General features: G+C 39.6%; 1 non-coding gene across 1 annotated transcript; it reads right to left on the bottom strand.

Annotated features, from left to right (window-relative positions):
* Positions 1–14,741: 14,741 nt before the first annotated feature.
* On the bottom strand, positions 14,742–14,908 carry LOC119626111 (U1 spliceosomal RNA). Its single transcript, XR_005242295.1, has one exon. It is a non-coding gene; the product is annotated as a U1 spliceosomal RNA (small nuclear RNA).
* Positions 14,909–17,785: the final 2,877 nt, after the last annotated feature.

The following is a 17,785-nucleotide window of genomic DNA, read 5'->3' as shown; positions in this document are numbered from 1 at the left end:
AACCAAAAGAATTCCTTTGTTCCTCTGTAACTTTGCTATCCTATCTACCTCGGGCTATAAAAGGCAAGCACTCGCATTGTTCAGGGCCCTCTCGTATGCTGTGGAATGGAGGGACCAAGTTCGAACTTGTGGTAAAGATCCTTGCCATTTGGCTTTGACTCTGGACTCTGGTGGTCTTCTTTGGGGAACAAACGGTCTGGGCATAACATCTGGGGGCCCGTCCGAGATTCCCCAAGCCCACCAGACCCCTGGTCAACGGATCTACCAGGATCGATCTGCTGATAGGTGAGCCGGCTCGTCTCTGTTTGTTTGTCTGTGTCTGTTCTGAATCTGTATCTTGACTCGCAAGGTCTGAAACTGAGGCTGACAGCAGTCCTGGCAGACGTGCTATAGGACGGTCAGCGGAGACCGGTGGGAGACGTCCCCTGGCTCTAGTCTGATCTAGATTTCTATCTGAACTGATTCTGACCCGGGCTTCCGGAGCACGCTTGCAGCTGTCTGAACTGATTCTGACCCGGGCTTCCGGAGCACGCTTGCAGCTAGATATTATTAATACGCCAGATTTCCTTTACAGGAATTCTAACCCATATTCTTTTGCAGGAAGAGACTACAAATTATTACAGGATGGGTAATACCCAGAGCACTCCCCTATCTCTCCTTATAAGTAATTTCAAGGATGTTAGGGCAAGGGGCCATGATCTTAGTATGGAAATAAGGAGGGGAAGGCTAATTACTCTGTGCCGCTCCGAATGGCCTGCCTTTGATGTGGGGTGGCCACCTGAAGGGACGTTCCGACTTCCTGTCATCACTAGAGTAAAGTCCAAGATTTTCCTACCTGGGCGTGTGGGCCACTTGGATCAAATCCCATATATCCTCATATGGCAGGACCTTGTTGAGAACCCGCCTCCTTGGCTGTCCCCTTTCCAATTAGCCCCCCCGAACACTGTAAGGCGCTGGTTGCTCGGCCGCTAAAATCCAAGCAACTGACTGCCCCCCCCATCCTGTTCTACCTGATAGCGGGGACCCACTGTCCACAGAACCCCCTCCGTACCCCTCCGAGCCCCAGGCCCCAGCCCCCCGGGCTGGGGCGCGGGATGGAGCAGGCGGAAGGGAGGCGGCCGGCACACCCTGACCCGCGGAAAGTGAAAGTAATTTTGAAGGGCCGGCAGGGCGGACGCGAGGGCGCACTTTGCGGGCTAGCCCACCCAGCCGCCTGACTCCACAGTGGCTCTACCCCTTTGGGAAATAGGACCCCCAGATGACACGGGAATCCCCAGGCTCCAGTACTGGCCATTCACCACCAGTGATCTGTATAACTGGAAGACTCAGAGTGCTCAGTTTTCAGATAACCCCAAAGATTTAATGGCTTTACTGGATAGTGTCATGTTCACCCACCAGCCCACTTGGGATGATTGTCAGCAGCTCCTCCGAATCTTGTTCACAATGGAGGAGCGAGAGAAAATACAGATAGAAGCTAGAAAGCTGGTCCCGGGGGACGACGGTCAACCGACTGCCAACCCCGACCTCATAAATGCGACTTTTCCTCTGACCAGGCCGGCGTGGGACCACAACACGGCAGAAGGTAGGGGACGGCTACACCATTATCACCAGACTCTAATGGCGGGTCTCCGGGCGGCTGCTCGCAAGCCCACTAATTTGGCTAAAGTATACTCTGTTCTGCAGGGAAAGGCAGAAAGCCCAGCTACCTACTTAGAAAGATTAATGGAAGCTTTTAGACAGTACACCCCCATAGACCCAGAGGCTCCAGGAAGTCAGGCAGCTGTTGTAATGTCTTTCGTAAATCAGGCAGCCCCAGATATTAAAAGGAAACTCCAGAAATTAGAAGACTTGGAGGGAAAGCGGATTCAGGACCTCCTTCAGATAGCCCAGCGGGTTTACAATAACAGAGATACTCCAGAGGAAAGGCAATTTAAGGCCACTGAAAAAATGACCAAGGTCCTGGCAGCAGTAGTACAGAAAGAGCATCTACAGCCAGAGAACACCCAACCTAGGCGGTCCCCCAGACATGATAATCTGAGCAAAGACCAATGTGCATACTGTAAGGAAGCTGGTCACCGGATAAGAGACTGCCCCAAAAAGAAACAACGAGGACAGGGACCCCATAGGTCTACACCCGTACTAGTCACTCAAGATGAAGACTAGGGAAGACGGGGTTCGGACTCCCTCCCCGAACCTAGGGTAACTTTACAAGTGGAGGGGTCCCCAGTCCAGTTCTTGGTCGATACGGGAGCACAGCACTCAGTCCTAGTTAAAACTAATGGAAAATTATCCTCCAAGTCCTAGTGGGTGCAAGGGGCCACAGGAGTTAAGAAATACCCCTGGACATACATGGGGCCATTTACAGGGAGCAAGGGTTACTGACGGCTGAAGGAAAAGAGATAAAAAACAAGCAAGAGATCCTAGCCCTGCTAACAGCCCTATGGGGACCAGAAAAATTGGCTATTGTACATTGCCCAGGGCATCAGAAACCAACCACTCCAATTGCTCAAGGCAACTTTCTGGCAGACCAAACTGCAAGGAGTGTGGCAAAGGCTCCCAGCCAGCTCCTTGCACTCTAGCTCCCTGATCCGGGCCCCCGGGACTTGCCATATCTCCCTGATTATTCAGAACAAGATCTCCAGTGGATTGACAAACTTCCCCTGAAACAGATCCAGAATGGGTGGTGGACTGATACTAATGACCAAACCATCCTACCAGAAAAATTAGGACAACAAGTGTTAGAACACATCCACCGAACCACCCACCTGGGTGCTTGGCGGATGATAGACCTGATCAGACGCTCTAAGCTCAAATTCAGACATACAGCCGAGACGGCCAGCAGCATTGTGACAAGTTGCAAAGTCTGCCAGCTTAACAACACCTACCCCCAATCCCAGGCTGCAACGGGAACAAGGCTCAGGGGAACCAGGCCCGGTATCTACTGGGAAGTAGATTTTACTGAGATAAAGCCAGGAAAATACGGGTATCGGTACTTACTTGTCTTTGTAGATACTTTTTCAGGGTGGACTGAAGCATTCCCCACCAAAAGGGAAACTGCTCAGGTTGTAGCAAAGAAAATCCTGGAAGATATCCTCCCCAGGTATGGCTTCCCCGTCCAGATAGGGTCAGATAATGGGCCGGCCTTCGTCGCTAAGGTAAGTCAGGATTTGGTTTCCATCCTTGGGGCAAATTGGAAACTACATTGCGCTTACAGGCCCCAGAGTTCAGGACAGGTAGAGAGGATGAATCGGACCTTAAAGGAGACCTTAACTAAATTAACTATGGAGACTGGCGCTAATTAGGTGGTCCTTCTCCCCTACGCTCTGTTCCGGGCCCGTAATACCCCTTACAGACTAGGCCTTACCCCTTATGAAATCATGTATGGCAGACCCCCACCCCTAGTTCCCAGCCTAAAAGATGATCTGCTTAAGTCTGAAACAGAAAATGTCTCTGAACTCTTATTTTCCCTACAAGCCTTGCAGAAAATTCATCAAGAAATCTGGCCCAAGCTGAAGGAACTATATGAGACCGGTCCCTCACCGACACCCCATCCGTACCAGCCGGGAGACTGGGTCCTGGTCAAGCGACACCGACAAGAGACCCTAGAACCCAGGTGGAAAGGACCACTCCAGGTACTCCTAACCACACCCACCACCCTGAAGGTAGAAGGCATCGTGTCGTGGATCCACTACACCCACGTCAAGCCAGTGGACCCAACCTCCGACCTTCTGGGACCAATCACAGCGGCGGCTGAAGCACCGGACACGTGGCCTGTGGACAGAGCTAAGAACAACCCCTTAAAACTCACCCTGCGCTGGCAGCATAGCTCACTGCAAACATGCAGTTAGGTAGTCTAACCCTAACGTTAGTCGCCCTAGTGGCCGCTGGGGAAATCACAAAACCAGCTCTTAATCCCTTTGTCTGGAGATTCTGGCTTTATGAAAACCGAACCCACCCTGGGCAACCTCATAAGCCCGGGAAATTATTGGCCAGTGCTGATTGCCCCTCCTCAAGGTGCAACAGCCCAATTCTACTAAATTTTACTGGTTTTCAAATAGCCAAACCTATGACACCAATAATATGCTTTGAGTTTGATCAGACTAAATACAATTGTAAACACTATTGGTGGCACCAAAATGCCAGCTGTCCTTATAACTATTGTAGCATCCATAGATCCCGTTATTGGGGAGAGAAAGAACAGTTAGACCCTAAGTGGGCCTTCCATCGTAGATGGGACGGAGACTTTTCATATACATAGATAGTTAAAGACCCCTGGAACTCCCACTGGACCACGCCTCAACATGGGGCTGTATACTACTCCCCCTCCTCCACATGGCCTAGCAGTCACCTCTATCTGTGGCGAGGTCTAGTGCAGGTACTGCCCCTGGTCCATAGAAATATCCAATGACAAGAAAACAGACTAACACAAGACTTACGTCCTTTCTCCTGGTTAGAATTATTACAAGAAGGACTAGAACTTGCTAACCTTACAGGACTTCACAGCCTGTCTGGCTGCTTTCTGTGTGCCACTCTAGGGCGTCCACCGCTAACCGCTGTCCCTCTGCCATGGGGATCCTCTACCTCTGCCCAAGCTAACAACCTCCAAAACCTCTCATATGCTCCTATCCTTAACGTGCCCCTATACCTAAACCCCAGTCAGGAGAACTTTCCCTACTGTTTCTCAGGAACCAATTCCAGCCTCTGCAGCATCACTGCAATGCCCCCTAATATCACCCTAAGGGCTCCGCTGGGCATATTCTTCTGGTGTAATGGAACATTATCTAAGAACCTATCTAGTCCCTCTGTTACCAACCTACTGTGTCTTCCTGTCACATTAGTTCCCCGGTTGACTCTACTAACTGCTGGCCAGTTCCTAGGGTACACCGGTAACTGGACTAGTACTGCTATTCACCCAGGCCCTAGACCGAGACCTGCACGAGCCATATTTCTTCCCCTCATTGCGGGAATCTCCCTCACCGCATCCCTCATTGCGGCCGGACTGGCGGGGGGAACCCTAGGTCACACCCTCATAGAAAGCAACAAGTTGTACCAACAATTTGCCGTTGCTATGGAGGAGTCGGCTGAGTCCCTTGCCTCCCTTCAGTGGCAGCTCACGTCCCTAGCTCAGGTAACCTTGCAGAACCGGAGGGCCCTAGACCTACTCACTGCAGAAAAAGGTGGTACATGTATGTTTCTGAAAGAAGACTGTTGTTTCTACATAAATGAATCAGGGCTTGTAGAGGACCGGGTCCAACAGTTATGCAAGTTAAGTGCAGAAGTAAAAACATGGCAGTTTGCTTCAGCTGCAGACCAATGGTGGAATTCCTCTATGTTTTCTCTGTTAGCCCCCTTCCTTGGACCCCTGCTAAGTCTACTGTTTCTGCTTACCGTAGGACCTTGTGTCGTTAACAGAATTTTACAATTTGTTAGGAGAGAGTTGACACTGTACAGCTCATGGTCCTCAGAGCCCAATACCAACTTGTAAACGCTGAAACAGAATCAGACTTATAAGACCCAAGATTGGCTCTAGAAGTACCCATGAAAAGGGGGGATGAAAAGAAATCAGGCATATTCCTCAGCCCCGGGCTCAACACAAACAGGCCCAGTACAAACACATATCAGGCACATTCCTCAGCCCCGGGCTCAACACAAACAGGCCCAGTACAAACACATCCCACCATATATCTCTCAACACAAACAGGCCCAGTACAAACACCACCTGGAAAATCTCTGATAAGGACACAGCCATTTGTAGTTTTACTGAAAGCGTGGGAACCAATAAAAAAAAAAACAAAAAAAACTACTACTAAATGTAAATGTAAACCAATTGTAATGCTGTAACCAAAAGAATTCCTTTGTTCCTCTGTAACTTTGCTATCCTATCTACCTCGGGCTATAAAAGGCAAGCACTCACATTGTTCAGGGCCCTCTCGTATGCTGTGGAATGGAGGGACCAAGTTCGAACTTGTGGTAAAGATCCTTGCCGTTTGGCTTTGACTCTGGACTCTGGTGGTCTTCTTTGGGGAACAAACGGTCTGGGCATAACACCTCCGTTCGGGGTCCCTGACTTCCCTCAACAGTTGCCCATTTTACAATTAGGCCATATGTGTTCTTGTTATTGAGTTGTATGAGTGTTTGTATAAATTTTGCATATTAACTCCTTATCAGATGCATATTTCTTAAAATAAATTTTGCTTATTAATCTTTTATCAGATGTATGGTTTCCAAATATATTTTTCCAATCCATGGATTCATTTTTTTGTTATGATTGTTTCTTTGCTCTTCAGAAGTTTTTTGTTTTGTTTTGTTATTTGTTTTACTTTGATATAGTCCCATTTATTATTTTTGTAGCCTGAACTTTTAGTGTGATATTTAACATGTCACTAGCAAGACCAATATCAAGGACTTTTTTCCCTGTTTATATATATTTTTTAATTTTAAATTTCCCATATATATATAATTATGAAGCACAAGATCATTTACACTTTAATTCCATATTTTAAAGCTGTTTGATTTTGCTGCAGATGCACCCTATTGTAAATTCAGCCCCTTACCATTATTTTATAATGTTGCATTTCTGTGATTAATGCTAATTGTTTTTAATTGATTGCTTTTCAACTTTAATTTATTCTCATTAACCAAATCGGTGTCATATTGCAAACTTACTTTTCCGTATTTCTCATATATTATACTTTATTTAGATGTGAGAAACCAAGAAAAATCTAACAAATTGTAAAGCATTTTCACACTCAACCTCCCACTAAAGAGGTTGACACATTTAAAGCAATGAAGAAACATAAATTTAAAAAAATCCAGTTCCCTACACACATACATTAAATGGAATATCCATTTTTTAATGGAGGTGTCCCATAATATAGAGGTTTTAACACAGAAAAAATAAAGTACATAGAGAGATAATTTTCCATCTGCTGCTACGAAAATCTCAATCCTTTCACACTTGCTGCAAGCAATTGCATGGATGAATAAGTCTTGAGAAATCTTTAGCACTCAAGCATTCCTCTGTGGTTCAGAGATGACTCGAATCATGCCCAGGTAAACAGGGAAGGGAACCAAGAAAAATTATTTTTTAGTGAAAATTGCATATCCTATTAGGAGCAAGAGAAAAAATATGTGAGACTATGCTATTATTTGTAGCATGCAAATGACAGAAAATACACTTTCGAAGGAGACACTGTAGGAAATGAAGATATTTGCATATCATTGCATTTTCATAAAACTTTTTAATGAGCCCTATGAAATAAGAGGTAAAAGGAGAATTAGAAATGTTTCAGAATTCACTTAAAAAAATATAGTCATATGCTACATAATATTATTCTAGTCAGTGATGGACTGCATATATGATGGTGGTCTCATAAGATTATAAAGAAGCTGAAAAATTCCTATGACCTAGTCACTTCATAGCCCTTAAGGTATTGTAGTGTGAGGGGTGACAAATACATGAGTAACTGGCAGCAAATCTGTATGGTTCTGCAGCAACCTCATTTCTTGCCTCCTCAGAAGAAGGAATTCAACCCACGAGCACAAATCAGAAAAAGAGATTGAGGTAAGTTTTAGAGCAGGAGTGGAAGTTTATTAAAAAACTCTAGAGCAGGAAAGAAAGAAAAGAAAAAGAAAGTACACTTGGGAGGGGCTCAAGTGGGCAACTTGAAGGACAAGTATGGCATTTGAGCTTTTTTTTTTCTTTTTTCTTTTTCTTTTTTTGAGATGGAATCTCGCTCTGTCGCCCAGGCTGGAGTGCAGTGGCGAGATCTCGGCTCATTGCAAGCTCCGCCTCCCAGGTTCACGCCATTCTCCCGCCTCAGCCTCCAGAGTAGCTGTGACTACAGGTGCCGTGCCTGCCACCTCGCCTGGCTAACTTTTTGTATTTTTAGTAGAGACGGGGTTTCACCGTGTTGGCCAGGATGGTCTCGATCTCCTGACCTCGTAATCCACCCTCCTCAGCCTCCCAAACTGCTGGGATTACAGGCGTGAGCCACCGCGCCCCACCCTGCGCTTGAACTTTTGACTTTGGTTTTTATATGCTGGCATACTTCTGGGGTCTTGCGTCCCTTTCCCTTGATTCTTCCCTTAGGGTGAGCAGCCCACATGTGCGGTGGCCTGCTGACACTGGTAGGTGAGCATGGACAGTGTATTTACTGAAGTTGTACACGTGCTCACCTGAGGCTTTCTTCCCTTTTCCGGTGGAGTGCCCCTGGCAAGTCATGCTCTGCCACTTTGCCTCTTAATGTGCGTGCTTGAGCCAACTTGCTCATTTCCTGAGATGGCACTGGAAGCTGTCTATTACCAATTTCAAGTGCTTTTATTTGTCGGGAAATTGCCTCTCCCTGGCACAAGCTGTGGCCAATTATTATTTTAGAGAGCCAGTATGATACTGCCGGACCATCACCTGATGGTTGCCTCACATTCCCAGCGGGTGGGGTTAGCCCTCTCCTGCCCTGCTCGTGTCTGATTAGCTACCTATTGTAACAACAGCACAATGCATTAATCATTTGTTTGTGGTGATGATGGTATAAACAAACCTACTGCACTGATAGTCATACAACAATGTGGCACATACAATTATGTATAGTACATAATACTTGATATTGATAATAAACAACTATGTTGCTAGTTTTTGTATTTACTATACTATACTTTTTCATCATTATTTGAGAGTGTACTCTTTCTACCTACTAAAAAACAAGTTAAGTAAAACATCTTCAGGCAGGTCCTTTAGGAGATACTCCAAAAGAAACCATTATTATCATAACAGATGACAGCTCTGGCCAGGCACGGTGGCTCACGCCTGTAATCCTAGCACTTTGGGAGGCAGAGGTGGGCAGATCACAGGGTCAGTAGATCGAGACCATCCTGGCTAACACGATGAAACCTCATCTCTATTAAAAATACAAAAATTAGCTGGGCGTGGACGTGTGGCGGACAAGGTATTTCCATGATACTAGCCTTGGGCAGGCATAGGCTAATATGTGTGTTAGTTTTAACAACAACAACAACAACAAAAAACAGTTTAAAAAGAAAAAGAAAACATTTTATTTAGCTGTATAATGTGCTTGCATTTTAAGCTGTTATCACAAAATACTCAAAAAGTTTAAAAACTTAAAAATTTATAGACTAAAAAAGTCATAGTAAGCGAAGATTAATTTATTATTAAAGAAAGAAAAATAATTTTTAATGAATTCAGCATAGCCTAAGTGTACAGTGTTTATAAAGTCTAGAATAGTGTACATTAATATCATACACTATTATCAATATCGTAGGCTTTAATATTCACTCACCATTCACTCAGTGACTCACCTAGAGCAATTTCCAGTCCCACACAAGGTCCATTAATGGTGAGTGTCCTATACAGGTGTACTTTTTAAATCTTTTATACCATATTTTTACTGTACATTTTTATGTTGAAATATGTTTGGACACACAAACACCATTTTGTTACAGTTGCTTACAGTTTTCAGTACAGTAACATGCTTTATAGATTTGTAGGCTAGAGCAATAGGCTATACTGTATAACCTAGGTGTGTAGTAGCCATACCAGCTAGGTTAGAGTGAGTACACTCTATCATGTTTGCACAACAAAATGTCCTAATGATGATGCATTTTGCAGAATATAACCCTGCTGTTAATCAATATAGGACTATATTAATACTACTGGGAGTAAAACTCATAATAAATGATGAAAAGCAGCTGAATTAAATACACTGTAACAAGAAGTAAATTAATAAAAAATAATGTACATGAAGAATAGATGTGGCTGACCCATTAGATTGGTGATTAGACAGGTGTGTTTGAAGAAATGCACTAACAAGAAAAACAGAAAAGGCATTTGAAGATATGAAAGAATGTTTCACTAAAATGTGGGAAAATTTAATCTGTGGATCACAGGTCAACCTAAAGAGGCAAAATAATTAATCTCCTACCAAACATAGCCTGGTGACGATGCTCAATCTCAAAGATTTGAAAAGTCAGATACAAATTCAGGTGAAAAAAAACCCCAAAAAACAAATTGCTAACAAATAGGCAAAACGTGAGGCTCACCTTGAACATCTCTAGGTGCATGCAATTTTGATGAGGTGATTTCAGTATGGAACGTTTGACAGATCCTTTTCACATTTCCCTTTTGGCAGAGGAACATACTGGTTTGACTTAGAACAAAAATTAACTTTATGTTAATTACTTGTAAATTGTTTAATAATATATAGAACAGATGCCTTAGTCTATCTTAAATATACATCCTATTCCTGACTTTGCTTTGGAAGGTATGCTTGTGTATGTATCATTAAGATTGTCGACTGGGAGCGGTGGCTCACGCCTGTAATCCCAGCACTTTGGGAGACTGAGGCAGGCGGATCACGAAGTCAGGCGATCCAGACCATTCTGGCTAACACAGTGAAACCCCGTCTCTACTACAGATAAAAAAAATTAACCCGGCAAAGTGGCACGTGCCTGTAGTCCCAGCTACTTGGGAGGCTGAGGCAGGAGAATGGCTTCAATCCAGGAGGCAGAAGTTGCAGTGAGCCGAGATCGCGCCATTGCACTCCAGCCCAGGTGACCGAGTGAGACTCATCTCAAAAAAAAAAAAAAAAAAAGTTTGTCTAGTTTTCTCCACTTGATGTAAAAAATGTCAATAGTATGAAGATCATTTATTATGATTTTGTTTTCAATTTGGCCTTAGATTTTCATTATTATCTTCATATATTCTATTGCCTCTTTGCTACATACATTTGCTGTATTTATATATTTTTATTGAATTATTCCCTTCCACAACTAAAAAAATTACTTCTTTTGTTCAATTTGATGCTTTTTATCATGAATTCTAAATTTGTATGATATTAATATCTTGACCCAGGATTTTATTTTTTCTGAATTTCTTTATTGTGTGTTTGAACTGCATTTACATTAAACTTTTAAAAAATATTTTATTTTAGTTAAATCTTTAATAGTGTCATACATTTTAAAGGTATATTTCAAATGACTTTATTTTAGTAGACATACTTATTTATTGAACCTTATATCTCTTAGCTTGCTTTACGTGTTCTATGTTTTGATTTTTAAAAAAATGTCTTTCCATTTTTATTTTTTAAATTTCTATCTTTTTCTACAGGTCACCTTGTTTTAATTTTATCTTTTTACTCAACTCTGCAATTGGAGATAAATAATTGGTTTTAGATTTTCCTATTATTGCTAGTCATTTAAACAATGAAAGTGCTAATAGCTACCATATTTCTCAAATACATAAAAAATATAAAACATACTGTATTTACATGTCTTATCTCCTTTTTTCAATTTCGGTTTTTTATGCTCTGATAGTTTTTGCTTAGTCTTTTAGATCCAAAATACCATTGTTGTTGCTGTTATTATATCACTTAAACATCATCCAAAAAATTATAACTTTCAATATAATGTTAAATTAAACTTAAATTTTATTTTGTATTATTTTTTATTTTTTTAAATCCAGATATTCTAAAACAGCATTTATTCACACAATTTCCTCTGCAATTAAGAATTCCTTTCTTAAAATTAAAGATCAGTCACATTTTTCGTATGCTGAAATTCCACTGACAGCATGTAGGGCATAAAGTGATCTCAAATAGCTATTAAAATTTATTACATAATATAATTTTGAAGGATATATATTTTATCTTCTTCGGATAATACTAAAGTTTTTATTAGTGTTATCCATGCTATGTAACAGCTGCATTTATGAAACAGATTGAGTTTAAAGCCGGTTATGGTTTGAATGTATCTCCCAAAAAGCCTGTATTGGAAACTCAATCCCCAGTGTGATAATGTTGGGAAGTGGGGGCTACTAAGTGTTGTTTAGGTCATGATGGCCACCCTTACGAATGAATTAATGCTGATTATAAAAGGGCTTGAGGTTGTGATTTTGATATCTTGCCCTTTCTTGCCCTTTTGCCTTCTCTCATGAGATGATGCAGCAAGCCCTCATAGGTACCAGGCTTTTGATCTTGGGCTTCCCAGCCTCCAGAATGCTAATAAATACATTTCTGTTTATTATAAATTACCCAGTCTCAGGTATTCTTTTAAAGCAGCACGGAAAAGACTAAGATAATCACACTGCAATATTATTTACAGAGATACATTTTGACTAGGTTTAATTATCCTAGTTTGAAAAATTAATATTAAAAAATCTTAGCAACAAATTTCTGTATTTTATGATTGACAGTGTTATTCAATAGTTATACACTGCACTTTCTATGAGGAGGCATAAGAATCCTTTTTTCCTTGATTTCAATAATAGAGTGGTAATTCTGGGTGATATTTTAGTTATATTAATACACTGCCATCAAATTCCCAATCATGAAACTCTTTGAGTTACTTGAATTTTACAGTCAAGTTTATGATAGCATGTGACATGTTCTTGTCCTAAAATTTTTTTATCCTTATTTCCTTTTTTCAAAATTTATTTACGTAACATGCCAATTTTCTCACTTAATAATTTTTGTCACTTTGTCTGTGGTTTACACATATCCTTCTAGATAAACCTTATTTAGGAGTAAGATAAAGTTTACATTAATAGCAATACATATAAATAGATAGAAATGCAAGCCATATGAAATTAAGTATAAAATAAGATGTTAAGTGACACTGAAACGGGATAGAACAGTTCAGACTGTTCAAGTGTTTAGAAAAGACTTCATGAAGAAAGTAGGTTTTAAGCTTGAATTTGAGCGAATTACAAGCTTTTTATAGAAAGAGGAGTGGGAAGAGTACTTTTGCATTAGAAAAAAAAAAATACATGGAAAAGACAAAGCTGGAAAGGCACACTTGAGGACTGAATAGATCATTCTACTGTGACAAAATTTCCTGTAAGTGAAGAGAATTATAAAGTTAAAACAGGCATTGGGACAAGAAAATGTGAAGATCAATTAATAGCTACGAACTTTACCCTGCTGGCACATGGGTGTCATTGATAGTTGATGGAAGGGAAGTTAACATTAATAAAACTATTATTAGTTTCAAAAAATTACTGGCAATAACTTGTGGAATTCATTGGAAATGAAAAGAGATAAGGAGAGCCATTAGGAAACTATTGTAATAGTTCAGTCATAATATGTCACACAGAATACAGATGTTTAACAAATGGTCATTAAATAAATTAATGGCTGAAATAACAATTGAGTAAATTAGAGGAAAAGGGAAATTCAATTTACTAAAATGGATGTGAAAATAATGATGAAATATAATTATAAAAACAATAATGATGAAAAATGATATTTTAACAGAATTGTAAACCAATTTCAAAAGAAAATGTAAAAAAGATTAGAAATTTAAATAGCTGAATTTCTCAGTACTGAAAATCTCAGTACTCTTTGCAAAACTGAGAAGGCAAGAAGAGTAACACCTTTACTAAAGACGACTGTTTTGATTTTTAATAAGAATGAATTGGAGGTGAAAAAATTCTAAGTCGAAATTTTAAAGTTATATTTGGAATGTAAGATTATAAGATAAAGAGTTTGTTTGCTTCACTTACTGATTTGTACCAAACACTTAGAAAAGTGCATGGTAGAGTAAGCACTTGATATACATTTCTTAAATGGAATTTAAATGTTTAGACAAATGTGATTGAAGGTTAGAGACACTGTGTCTACTGATAGTTATATACATTATACTTAGCAAAACAATATTAAAGGAGCTGCTGGAGGTATACATAAAATAATATGGTAATGCTGTTTCATAGCATGCATTTTTAAACATGTTCTTTAGCTGGAATTTACTATAGCCTTATTGGATTATCTTTTCAAATATTCTCAATAATATTTGAGTAGAGATTGCGCTCACCATCAACCATAACTTAAAACATCCCATGGATTTACATAAAAATTGACTTTATATCTTGTACTTTATTGGGAGGTTGTGGCATGTTTTGTGTGAAAACCTTCCTTCTAGATTAAAAATATTTTGGTATATCTTATGTCATATATTATTTTCTTAGAAGCATGATATAAACAGAAAAGAGATTAAGAGCAAACAGTTGTTAAAGTTGCATAAAAGGTTTCTCTTCCTACCATTGTTAAATAAAATTAGTTCATTGACTGCATTAGTTCTTTTTAGTGTTTACTATATTACTGAAAAAATTGGTATAGGCGCTAATAGTATTATAGTTGTTTGGAGATGTCTGAAACAAAAGCAGAAAGTAAAAGGGATAATTTTATTTCATCAAAAATTATAAATATGAGCAAATCTTCTTTTCTTGCTCATTATCATAATAACATACATCTGATTTGTGAAATATTCATGAGGTCTTTAAATTACGATGATTTTATTTTTATACTCTTTGAAAGTAGAAAAAAAGTCAAGTGATGATCTGATACTGCTACCATTGTATTAGCAATGCAAATTTTAAATTATATACTAACTTATTTCCCATGATATTTTATTGATTTTTTTGTTTGTTTTTGGTTCCATTTCAATTGATCAAATGAGTTAAAACTTACAGTATTGAGATTTCTCAGTGATATTTTCATCAATATTAGACAAAATTCAAATGGTACAATTTCTTGTTGCCTAAATAAAAACGTTAATTTTATGAGGTAGTTGTCTATTCTTTTTTGCATGGGCTGGTTTCTTACACAACTTATTGTTTAATATAGCTATGTAAGTACAAAAGTGATGTTTTAAAAGTCTCATATCCCATTTATAATAATCAACATTTTTATTTTTTATGTTTCAAATTTAATTTTAATATTGAAAAAATAAAACCGGGGAGAGTAGGAACACAGTCCTCCACCACCACCACAAATTGTGCATTGGAGTTTCCTACATTTGGGGAAATCACAGGGGTCAGCACACCCAGAGTTCAATGGATAAGTCTCACCCTGGAAAAACCACCTTCATGATTATGGTATCTCCATTTCCAGATAAGTATAATAATCAATATTTTAATTAAAAACTTGCCTAAGTCATTATAGAGCCTAGAAACAATAGCCAAATAAGAAAGAAAGAAAGAAAGAAAGAAAGAAAGAAAGAAAGAAAGAAAGAAAGAAAGAAAGAAAGAAAGAAGAAAGAGAAAAGAAAGAAAAGGAAGGAAGGAAGGAAGGAAGGAAGGAAGGAAGGAAGGAAGGAAGGAAGGAAGGAAGGAAGGAAGGAAGGAAGGAAGGAAGGAAGGAAGGCCGGGCGCGGTGGCTCACGCCTGTAATCCCAGCACTTTGGGAGGCCGAGGCGGGCGGATCACAAGGTCAGGAGATCGAGACCATGGTGAAACCCCGTCTCTACTGAAAAATAGAAAAAAATTAGCCGGGCGCAGTGGCGGGCGCCTGTAGTCCCAGCTACTCGGGAGGCTGAGGTAGGAGAATGGCGTGAACCCGGGAGGCGGAGCTTGCAGTGAGCCGAGATTGCGCCACTGCACTCCAGCCTGGGCGACAGAGTGAGACTCCGTCTCAAAAAAAAAAAAAAAAAAAAAAAAAAAAAGAAAGAAAGAAAGACAGAGAGAGAGAGAAAGAAAGAAAGAGAAAAAGAAAATTTAAAAATTGAAAGAAGATATACTATCAATTGAACTTAATATCAAATAAATACTTATTGTATTATATCAGCATGACTTTACTCTTTCTAAAGCTCCTAATTGCATAAGCCACATAATAGTTATTCCCACTATACATAAGAACTTTTTGCAATGGTGTGAATCTATGAATCGTTTCATGGCCCAAAACAAAAAGAAATTGTCCAGAGGAAGGCAAACACTATGTGGCCTTCAGATTCTGAAGAAAATTAATTCAGGATCATGTTAGCTTCCATAAAATATATCCAGAAGTCTGAATTGCTAACTCTCTTAACCATCAATTCTTAACCCTTAAATTGTTCTTCTACTTTTCAGTGTTCATTTAAAAACTCAGAAATGCAAGTAGATGTGTTTTATCATCTGTGTTTATGATGCTATGAATAACTTTTGCTTCTTTTTAAAAATTTTTATGTGATTTATTCAAATGCTTAATGCTTAATCCACTTCTCTTAAAAACCACACTAAAACATAAGTGTTTTCATAAAATGATGCACATAAGGGTTTACTTTATTAGAAAATTAATAAAATTGATGCATACAGCACTCGTCAGACCTCTGTGTCTCTAGATTGTTTCTCTTATTCTCAAAATCATTATCATCTAGCTAACTCTTACTCATCTAGACTATATTTTTTCTATTGGCCACTTGGTTAAGTGGGGAAATACATTGCCTAGAATCCCTTTTTTGTTGGGTTCTTGATTAGACTTGCCCTAAAGAGAAACTTGTGGAAGATTTGAGAAGTGAAGTAACCACCATTACCCTCTAAGTGGGTTTTTGTGGTCACATAGATGGCAGAGAGACCCAAGGGTACCTGGTAGATTTCAGATTGTTTCTGAACTCCTCCACTCTATGTCTGTCTTGTCTACCCAACTGCTAATAATCTAACAGCAGTGACCCCAGATCGAAATAAAGGCAAGAGTTATACAGCAATAGTAGCTTCCTCTCAAATTCTTTAGAAATTTCCCTTCACAGTCCTCTTATGAAATTGGATTTTCTTAGCTTTTCCTCTGCAGGTACTTAGGCAGGAAGTACTTCAGGCAGAAACTAGTGACTTGTTCTCTGATTGTCTAACTCTTCTCTTCCAACCTTCAATTCTCCCGTTTAGCCTCACAACTCTAAGGTTTAATACTTGTACTAAACTTTTAATTCTATAACTCATATTGAGACAGGACAATATGGTCTGGAAGCAAAGAACCTAAGGCCGATGTGCACTGACTCCCTAAAACTGAATCAAAAGTAAAACCTCACCTCTCTACACCCAAGTAACAAAGGGATCAGAGGCTACTCCCTTTGCAACACCCCCTCCATTCCACTGCATTGCAGACAAAAAATGGAAAGCACCTCTGATTGGTCCCCTCCCTCAATCAATCAGACGGGTCATGGGCCAAGTCTTCATTTGCACAGAACGTAACTTTGTAACTTCACTTCAGTCTCTGATTGGTCAGATTGGTCACCTCCTGTAACTAATCAGACCGGTTGCAGGTCAAGTCTTCATTTACATAGGATGTAACCAAGTAACCCAAGGGAAACCTCTAGAGGATATTTAAACCCTAGAAAATTCTCTTGAGCTGCTTGCTTGAGCCTACTCCCACTCTGTGGAGTGTATTTTTATTTCAATAAATCTGTGATTTTTTGTTTCATTCTTTTGTTGCTTTGTGTGTTCTGTCAAAATCTTTGTTCAACATACCAAGAACCTGGATGACTCATAGTCAAGACCCTCCACCAGTAACATTATAATGACTCTGCTTCCTTGTCTGAACTCCAACTGATAAATTATCTGTCATATTTTGGCTCAAATGTCATTTTGCTAGGAAAATGTTTACTTAGTTATTCTCTCTTTTCATGTCTCATGGACTAGATCAGGTAATCTCCTAAATAATCCTATAGCTCCTAGCATCCCAGCACGTTGCTTCAAAATCGATTACTCTTATCTATTGATCTATCCATCTATATATTTACATGTGATTAATGTCTGTTTCTAAATAACAAATCTATGGCAACAGAAAAATGTCTGATATATTCATTATTATGTATAAAAATGCTATCACACTGCCTGGTGCAGAACAGGCACTCAATATACATTGCTGATTAAATGAATAAGCATAGGACTCTGTTCCACATATATTTAGTTTAAGCAAATATGAAATAATGTGTAATTTTAGTTCACCACCTCTTTAACAGAGCATTAAATAACGTGTTAGATTAAAACATCTTGTACTCTGTCACAGATTCATTGATATAAATGAAG

Source organism: Chlorocebus sabaeus, chromosome 22 (assembly GCF_047675955.1).
Source record: "Chlorocebus sabaeus isolate Y175 chromosome 22, mChlSab1.0.hap1, whole genome shotgun sequence".
NCBI classification, from domain to species: Eukaryota; Metazoa; Chordata; class Mammalia; order Primates; family Cercopithecidae; genus Chlorocebus; species Chlorocebus sabaeus.
Note: the sequence above shows the minus strand (reverse complement) of the source record. Positions and strands in the feature narration are given on the sequence as shown.